At 41.9% G+C, this 8841-nt stretch overlaps 1 non-coding gene across 1 annotated transcript; it reads right to left on the reverse strand.

Moving 5' to 3' along the window:
• Positions 1-465: 465 nt before the first annotated feature.
• TRNAI-AAU (transfer RNA isoleucine (anticodon AAU)) lies at positions 466-539 on the reverse strand. Its single transcript has one exon. It is a non-coding gene; the product is annotated as a tRNA-Ile (tRNA).
• Positions 540-8841: the final 8302 nt, after the last annotated feature.

Below are 8841 nucleotides of genomic sequence, written 5' to 3' on the forward strand. Positions count from 1 at the left end.
TGTGTCGGTGCGACGTAAAGCCCCTAGCAAATATATATATATTTCTGTGGTGGTTTGTTGTGTGAAGTGGTGTGTGTAGATGAAGTCGTGTATTAAGACGAACGCAGATACCCAGTCCCCGAGCCAGAGGAATAAACAAACCAAACCAAACCAAACCCCATGGCACTACAGCCCTTGAAGGGCCTTGGCCTACCAAGCGACCGCTGCTCAACCGAAGGCCTGCAGATTATGAGGTGTCGTGTGGTCAGCACGACGAATCCTCTCGGCCGTTATTCTTGGCTTTCTAGACCGGGGCCACCACCTCACCGTCAGATAGCTCCTCAATTCTAATCACGTAGGCTGAGTGGACCTCGAACCAGCCATCAGGTCCAGGTAAAAATCAATGACCTGGCCGGGAATCGAACCCGGGGCCTCGGGGTAGGAGGCAGGCACGCTACCCCTACACCACGGGGCCGGCTAAAACATTGGCCCGTGGGGGGATCGTACCCACGACCTTCGCGTTATTAGCACCACGCTCTAACCAACTGAGCTAACGGGCCTGTTGGAATAAACAATACTCGATTAAAATCCCCACACGGAAAGTAGTTTCCTCACCTGATGTGCAATAATTACTCATCCGCGGCTGTTCTCGCCTCAGCTTTTTACTACTCCGAACTACAAATCCTGCTTCTACGGATTCTTGATAAGGCGCATGAAGATCCTTCATAACCTACAGCGGTCCGTGAGAAACTGGCGGCAACTAGAGTTGGGTCGTTCATGAACTAACTAGTTCATTTGAACGGCTCGTTTATTTGAACTGGTATGTGTTAGTTCAACTATTTTGAACCGGTTGTTCACGCGAGCATACAGCATGTTAGAGGAGGATGAAGACCTAAGCAAGCACCACCTATTGTGAATTGTACAGTATGTGCTAGCTCGCGTCGCTAGTGCTGTTGCTAAGATAGCTCATAATAAACTACCTCGTTCATTTGAACGACTTCGTTCGTTGGACGAAGTGCCGCGAGAGCTGTTTCCATGACGACAGCACAAATGAACTACCTCGTTCATTTGAACGACAAAATAAGCTCGCATGCGAATGGCCAATGGCGTGCCGTGTTAATGGTCACATGACCGCACATCTCTCACCCTGCTCAACTGAGAGAGGAGGAGTTATACAAAATTAGAAAGCTTATCAGTCTCTTCGTCTCTCGTAGATACCATGTCTTCACTTACAGGCTGGCAGCGGCGCTGTGCATCGGGCAGCAGTTTTCTGCTCGTGCTAGGCGCTCCGAAAGACGACGATGAAATTTCAAGTTCACAGAATGTCGTACTTGCCTGCTAGCTATGTAACTGAGTGCATGTTATTTCGAGTCCGGTCCTATGCAAGATACGGTCCACGATACACACGATGTCACTGGTTTACCTCTTAAAACAACATCCGACATAATATGAACAAACAATATCGTATTCGAGGTAGGTAACTATGCCGTTACTCGGGATTCCATTACGAAAAGAAAAAAAAAAAAAACGTATTCAGTCTGACACGTACTGCAAGCGTTCTACAATACACGGCAGTTGTGGGAATTATACACGGGCACTGGTAAATAAATACTCCGTCTACACTCAAAATATACAATGTCAACAGGATGAGGCACAACGAAATCATACGCACTTGGAGATGAGTAGCAAAACCATACTATCAGGCGATAACTAGATGCGAGACTACAGTACTATATTCAGTACGCATAAGTTATCTTAAGATGAGTGTATCGGCGTAGAAGAATAAACAAATCAAATAACAAAATATGTTAAATTGTTCACACCACATTGAAAATGGTCACACATTTCAAGGTGTCCGAATACGACAGCCTCTTGTCAGAAGATTTACTGGCACGTAAAAGAACTCCTGCGGGCCAGAATTTCGGCACCTCGATGTCCCTTGAAACCGTAACAGTAAATGGGGGGCCGTTAAACAGTTGAGATATTACTGTTCAGATGTAATAGCTGATCAACCCTTTTTCTTGTGAGACGATTCCTATTCTCGATCACTGTCTGTACTGCCCCATGTGTAATGAATGATGTCTAATGAGATGTATGCAGTTGTGTTTAAAATTAGGTGGTGATGGACATAAAACTATAGAAGTTCATAATTTAAGTCAAAACATACCTTCTGTGAGCTTTCATCTGGGAGATAGTGGGTTCAAATCTCACTGTCGGCAGCCATGAAGAAGATTTTCCGTGGTTTCCCACTTTTACACCAGGCAAATAATGGGGTTGTACCTTAGTTAAAGTCACGGCCTCTTCCTTCCAACTCCTAGGCTTTTCCTATTCCATTGTCGCCATAAGACCTATCTGTGTCTGTGCGGCGTAAAGCCACTAGCAAAAAAAAACTCTCCTTAATGCATTGTAATATTAATGGAAATGTATACATCAATAGAGCATATCGAAAGTAAACGGGCTTCTGAAAAATTCACCTGCATACTTCCTACTGCCAGTGGGTAGAGCCTGACACATCCCACTCTGATGATTGTAGTGTCAGGCTTAAGTAAAAACACTGCTTTTATAGAGCAAAACACCTGAAAAGAATTACATCTAACATTGTAATATTAATTAGCTGTTCAGGAACATTCCTTATATACAGGACGTTTCCACAGCCCCAGCTCTTTAACAGCTAAAAATGATAATTATCTTCTTAGAGGAATTTCGTTTCGTCGATAAAGTCGGTAAATAGCTTCTTCTCTCTCAAACAGCTTATTTATACGCCCCTCGAACCGCCGAGCTTTAAACAGCGTAAGAGGTGGCGTGTCATCGAAAACTATATGATATGTCATTCATATTAAGGAAGAACGAAGGTCTAACAACAAAATGCAAAAGTGAACAGAATTTAGATGAAGATCAGTTTAGATTTAGACGGAAAAGAGGAACAAGGGAGGCTATTTTAATGTTAAGACAGATTGCCGATAAAATACTGGACCTAATTTTTTTTTTTTTTTTGCTATTTGCTTTACGTCGCACCGACACAGATAGGTCTTATGGCAACGATGAGACAGGAAAGGCCTAGGAGTGGGAAGGAAGCGGCCGTGGCCTTAATTAAGGTACAGCCCCAGCATTTGCCTGGTGTGAAAATGGGGAAAGCACGGAAAACCATCTTCAGAGCTGCCGACAGTGGGGTTCGAACCCACTATCTCCCAGATGCAAGCTCACAGCTGCGCGACCCTTACCGCACGCCAACTCGCCCGGTGGACCTAAAAAGAATGCTGTTTGTTGCATTTGTGGACTTGGGGAAAGCCTTCGATAATGTGAATTGGAATGTGTTGATGAACGTTATGACTAATGTTGGTCTAGATTTCAGAGACAGTACATGAATTGTACAAAAATAAAAGAGGCATTATAAATATAAAGGATGAACCACTGGAGGCATACATAAAGAAGAAAGGAGTGCGCCGAAGATGAAATTTATCACTAGTGCTGTTAAACTTGTATATAGAAAAGAGAATTAAGGAATGTAAACAGGATATGGAAGGAATTACGATCAATGGAGCACAAATTAAAACGATAAGGTTTGCTGACGAATAGCTATCATTGAAGAGAATGAATAAAATCTTCAAAATGCGTCAACAGGAATGAATAAGATCCTGCGAAAAAAGTATAAAATGAAAATCAACACAGAGAAGGCAGAAATCAAGGTGTTCACCCGCCAGGAAATTACAACTGGCATTAGGGTTAACGATGTACCACCGAAACAAGTTAATACGTCTACCTATTTAGGAAGCAAAATCACATCAGACAGAAGAAATTCAGCAGACATAAAAAGCAGAATTGCGCAAGCAAAAATAGCCTTCAATCAACAACAAACGGGTGCGTTTTACATCGAGGAACTTAAATGCAGCGACCAAAAGGTATTTATAAAATGCTATGTCTGGAGTGTGGCGCTGTACGGCTCAGAAACTTGGACACTTGGCACATGCAATAAGAGAAGACTAGAAGCATTTGAGTGGTGTTGGATGAGAATGCAGGAAATCTCGTAGATGGCAAGGCTGACAAATGAAGAAGTTCTTACTTAGAAGAGTTGCTGAAAATAGAGCCCCGTTTAAAACAATAATGAAGAGAAGAGACCAGTTAATAGGACATCTGTATAGGTACAACGACTTTGTAATGAATGTTATGGAAGGAATGGAACAAGGCAAAAGAGGCAGAGGAAGATCCAGATTACAATACATGAAACAGTTTTAAGGAGATATAGGAGCAGAATCATACGAAAGAATGAAGAGACTATCAGAGAACAGAGAGGAGTAGAGGAGAAGAATAACTGCCGACCAGTCTTCGGATTGACAATGAGAGAGAGAAAGAGAGAAGACCTAAGCAAGCACTATCTATTGTAAAATGTACGTAATAGTTCGTGTCGCTAGTTCTGTTGCTAAGATAGCTCATAATAAATTACCCCGTTCATTTGAACGACTTCGTTCATCGAACGAAGTGCCGCGAGAGCTGTTTCCATGAGGACAGCACAAATGAACTACCTTGTTCATTTGAATGACAAAATAAGCTCGCACGCGAATGGTCAATGGCGTGCCGTGTTCATGGACACATGACAGCACTTCTCCTTTCACACTTCTCAACTGGGAGAGAAGGAGTTATACAAAATTAGAATGCTTATCTGTCTCTCCGTCCCTCGTAGATACAATTTCTTCACTTAGACAGGCTGGTGGCGGCACTGTGCGTTGGGTAGCTATTTTCTGCTCGTGCTCATTATAAACTAACTCGTTCCTTTGAACGAAGTGTCGCGATAGCTGTTTTTATGACATCACCTCATGAACCACCTCGTTCATTTGAAGTAGGTCATTTGAACGACTCAATGTGACGATCGGTATCGAATGAACTAGTTCAAGTCAAAGAAATACAGAATCTCGGCTTCAGACTGTGCCTGCTTCAAAGAAAGAAAGAAAGAAAGAAAGAAAGAAAGAAAGAAAGAAAGAACTTTGAGAATGAACTACTATGAATACTAAGCGTATCTGCTGCCTAGGATAATCTTTTGTTTAGGCTCCATATCTACTGTAAGTGTGGATTGTTTAAACCCCTTGTCCAAGCCGGATTAGAACTGTAAAATGCCGAAACTTATTTTAGCATAAATTCAGAAACTTTTGAAGTGATTCATTATTTGTTCTTTCAGGTCGTCCCGAACTGAGAGATTTTGCCTTTTAATTTCGTATTACTTTGGAAACGTTTCCTTCGTTCAAGATTTCATGGATACCCCTCTCACCCCCGGCCTGTTTAAACTCTTTAACTCATTCCCCTTTGGAGTTTTTAGGCTTTAGTAGTTACGAAACCTAAACTGCGCTATTGTCGCGGCTACCAAATTAGGCGGATGAGGAAAACTGCGCTGTCGTCAGATATGGGAACGGCGAAGCGACAGATGGTCGACAGTCGCTTACCTCTGGGAACGGATTGGCAACGCAGATCGTGCAGTGCTGTCTAGTTGAAGCCCATCCGCCACAGGCCACTTTAACCCGAGTCATTCCCTGTTATGTAGCTAATGAGCTAGCTCCGTAAGTGCTGTTAAAGATGGATAGTGAATGTGTTCAGCCTGGTGTTTCTTCGGGTCTATCATCTGAAGAGGACGAAGTGCGAGAAACGAACAAATTCCTCTGAAGCGTCGTCGGTTGGAAGGGCTTAAGAAGAAGGATTTAGCCAGCCAGACAAAATCTGTAATAGTGAATGTATTGCAATACGTGCAGAAGTTCGCCGAATCAAATATTTTGCAGACTGTGAACTTCAAGAAAAGCCAAAGATTGACTGCAACAGTGTGTAATGTTAGCCTTCGTTCAGTCCAGAGAAATGAAGAGAAATATTCACCCAACCAAAAAATACTTTCATTTCCAAGGAAAAACTTGGTGAATTAGCTATCTCTTGGGTCCATGAGGTAGTAAGGTTGCCACCCTACCACTGCCAATACAACCCAATTGAATTTATTTGGACTCAAGTCAAGAGAGAAGTGGCAGAGAGGAACGAGACATTCAAAATAAAGGACGTAGAAAAATTCACATCAGAAGCCATGGACCGTGTGACTGCTGCAGATTGGGAAATGTGTTTCAATCGTCCGGAAAATCTTCAGCAGACGATTGGGCCAAGGAAATAGTAAGGGACGAAAGAATGGAACCATTCATCATGAGTGTAAATGACGACTCGACAGAGAGAGAGATGAGTGATGACAGTGACTAGGAAATCTTAGACTGCCTTGTAGCTAGAAACCGATTCTTAATTCATTGTAAATTAATGTAAAGCTATTCTTAAAATAGTCATTTTTCTATGTTACTCAGTCCAATATACAGTATTCAAATGTAAAGTTATAATGTAATAAAACTGATACAGATTAATATGTAATTCGAAAGTATTTATGGCGTCCTGTAGATTGTGCTGGCGCGCGCACTCCGAACTGCCTCAGCTAGCGACGTTTAGATGTTCGCTTTCCGAGCCATTTTCCAGGAAAACTACAAGACTCACGGAAATATGTTTCAGAAAAAAGTATAAGTCGGGCAGTTTTGTACATTTTTCCCGCAGACAAAATTTTATTGGCTGAAGAAATAAAATATTGGCCGCTTACTGAATTTTTCAATACATGATTCTACGGATTTAAATTTACTCGTTCAAGATTTTATTTTTTATAATTATTTAAAGTGGTCTATATGAAGAACAGTTATACCACTGAAATCAGCAGTCTTTTCTGAAGCTTGTAGTATAATTTGTTTTTAAACATTGTATGAAGTAACAGCTCCGAAATGATGTGTTCAGTTGGACATTTCTTTGCCAGTTGCTACATAACCTTGGCAACAGCGTAATTTCTCTGACCCGCCTAATTTGGTGGTCGCGACAATAGTGCTAAATAATTTGTTAAATGCTGTTGAATTGGAATTCTTCTTTGACAGCTTGCATAGTAAGACAGTACTGGTACCTGTTGCTCATCTTCTCTCGCGTTCAAAGAGATCATTTTCTTGTTAATATATTGTTTTAATAGGCGTTTTCCCTGCATTTTAATACGAGGGAATATTATTTTAATCTAAATTCCTTTTTTGAGAAAAAATAGCCCTCGTGGACATTACTTCAGCATATTGACATAATCGCAATGAAGACCGAGCCCTTTTTAATATTGTTCCGTTACAGTTTACCTGACCCACCTTTCCCGCCTTAGCAATCCCCTGTGGTCTCAAAAAAAAAGAAGCAAATCAAAGCAAAGCCATCTCCGTACAGACCATGAAGGCCCTTGGAGGGGTGGAAGGTAAAGGCTTCCACCATCCTTAACCTCGGCACTTAATGGGGTAGAGTGGTTAGCTCTACGGCCGCCTTTGCCCCCAGGAATTAACCTGGTACTCATTTTTGGTGTAGGCTGAGTGAATCTCAGGTTCATATTGTGCCCTTTTCAAGGCACCTCCGGAAGTGGAAATCTCGTTTCTTAAATTTTACGACTTCCTGACGGGGATTCCAACCCATGTCCTTCCAGGCGAACCGAGCACGCCTTTACCGCCTCGGCCAGGCAGCCCTCCCCTGTGCTCTGTGCTATCTGAAACGTAAACATTGCTTTCTGACCTTGCTTGGCAGCACTTCAAACCAGCACGCTAGAGTGCTGAGTAAAGTCTTGTGACAATGCTGTATAATTCTGCTTGAAGCTTAACGCAGTTAGCCTAAACCTTGTCCTTCTTTGCTTACTAATTCAACACTTCAATCGTCCCATATCAGACTAGAATGGTACACATGGTACAAAACCGTTACAGATGTTACATACGACTTTTTTCTGCCTACAACAGTATACAGTCTCTGCCAAATGTGAGAATGACTCTGTGAACATAAATAAGAAAAACTTTTCACCATACAATTTGTCGGAATTGATTCATTTTATGGAAACTAACTTTTTTTTACGTATATAATTTTGAGTTGCACCACACGTTCGGAAATATATTTTATTCAACAATGACACCAAAAGTTGTTAACGTCAGGATAACAACTGTTAACTCTACCTAAAAGCATTCCATCAACTGGACGATATAAGAGGATTTGAAGGTTAACAAGACAGGTCCATTTTCATTGAAAAGGCCACACGTACCTTTACTTATAATTTCTATTTCCTAAAACAAGTATAACTTCGTCTGTTTCCCTCTGCAGTGAAGTGAAGCTAAATGTAGCGCGGTTAATACACGACTCCGTACTTGCTGAACAAGATGAAGGAGTAACTAATTACTTTCCAGTGTAGTGGTGGTCACAGCGACTTGACCTCAAGCACAACACTTGCCCCGCAGTGGCTTTGATCTAGCTCACAGAGTAGTTCGTGTTTTGTGCTCATATACTTCACAGCTGGGCTTTACATGACCGATAAAACAGGCATGAGAGAGTTTTTAAAAAGTAACCATGATCGGTGGAAAACGGTAAATAAAAATGTAAACAGACTCTGGGATGGGTTTAAGCAAATGTTGAAGAATGTGAAAATAGGTTTGAGCCTTTAAATGTGGTAAGGAATGGTAAAGATCCACTATATTATAACAGATAAGTAAGGAGACTAAGAACGAGGTGCAGGCTGGAAAGAAATAGAGGTTTCTTTTTTTTTTTTTTTTTTTGCTATTTTGCTTTACGTCGCACCGACACAGATAGGTTTTATGGCGACGATGGGAGAGGAAAGGCCTAGGAAGTGGAAGGAAGCGCCCGTGGCCTTAATTAAGGTACATCCCCGGCATTTGCCTTGTGTGAAAATGGGAAACCACGGAAAACCATCTTCAGGGCTGCCGACAGTGGGGCTCGAACCCACTATCTCTCGATTACTGGATACTGACCGCACTTAAGGGACTGCCGCTATCGAGCTCGGTAGAAATGGAGTTA

Source organism: Anabrus simplex, chromosome 1 (genome assembly GCF_040414725.1).
Source record: "Anabrus simplex isolate iqAnaSimp1 chromosome 1, ASM4041472v1, whole genome shotgun sequence".
Lineage (NCBI taxonomy): Eukaryota > Metazoa > Arthropoda > Insecta > Orthoptera > Tettigoniidae > Anabrus > Anabrus simplex.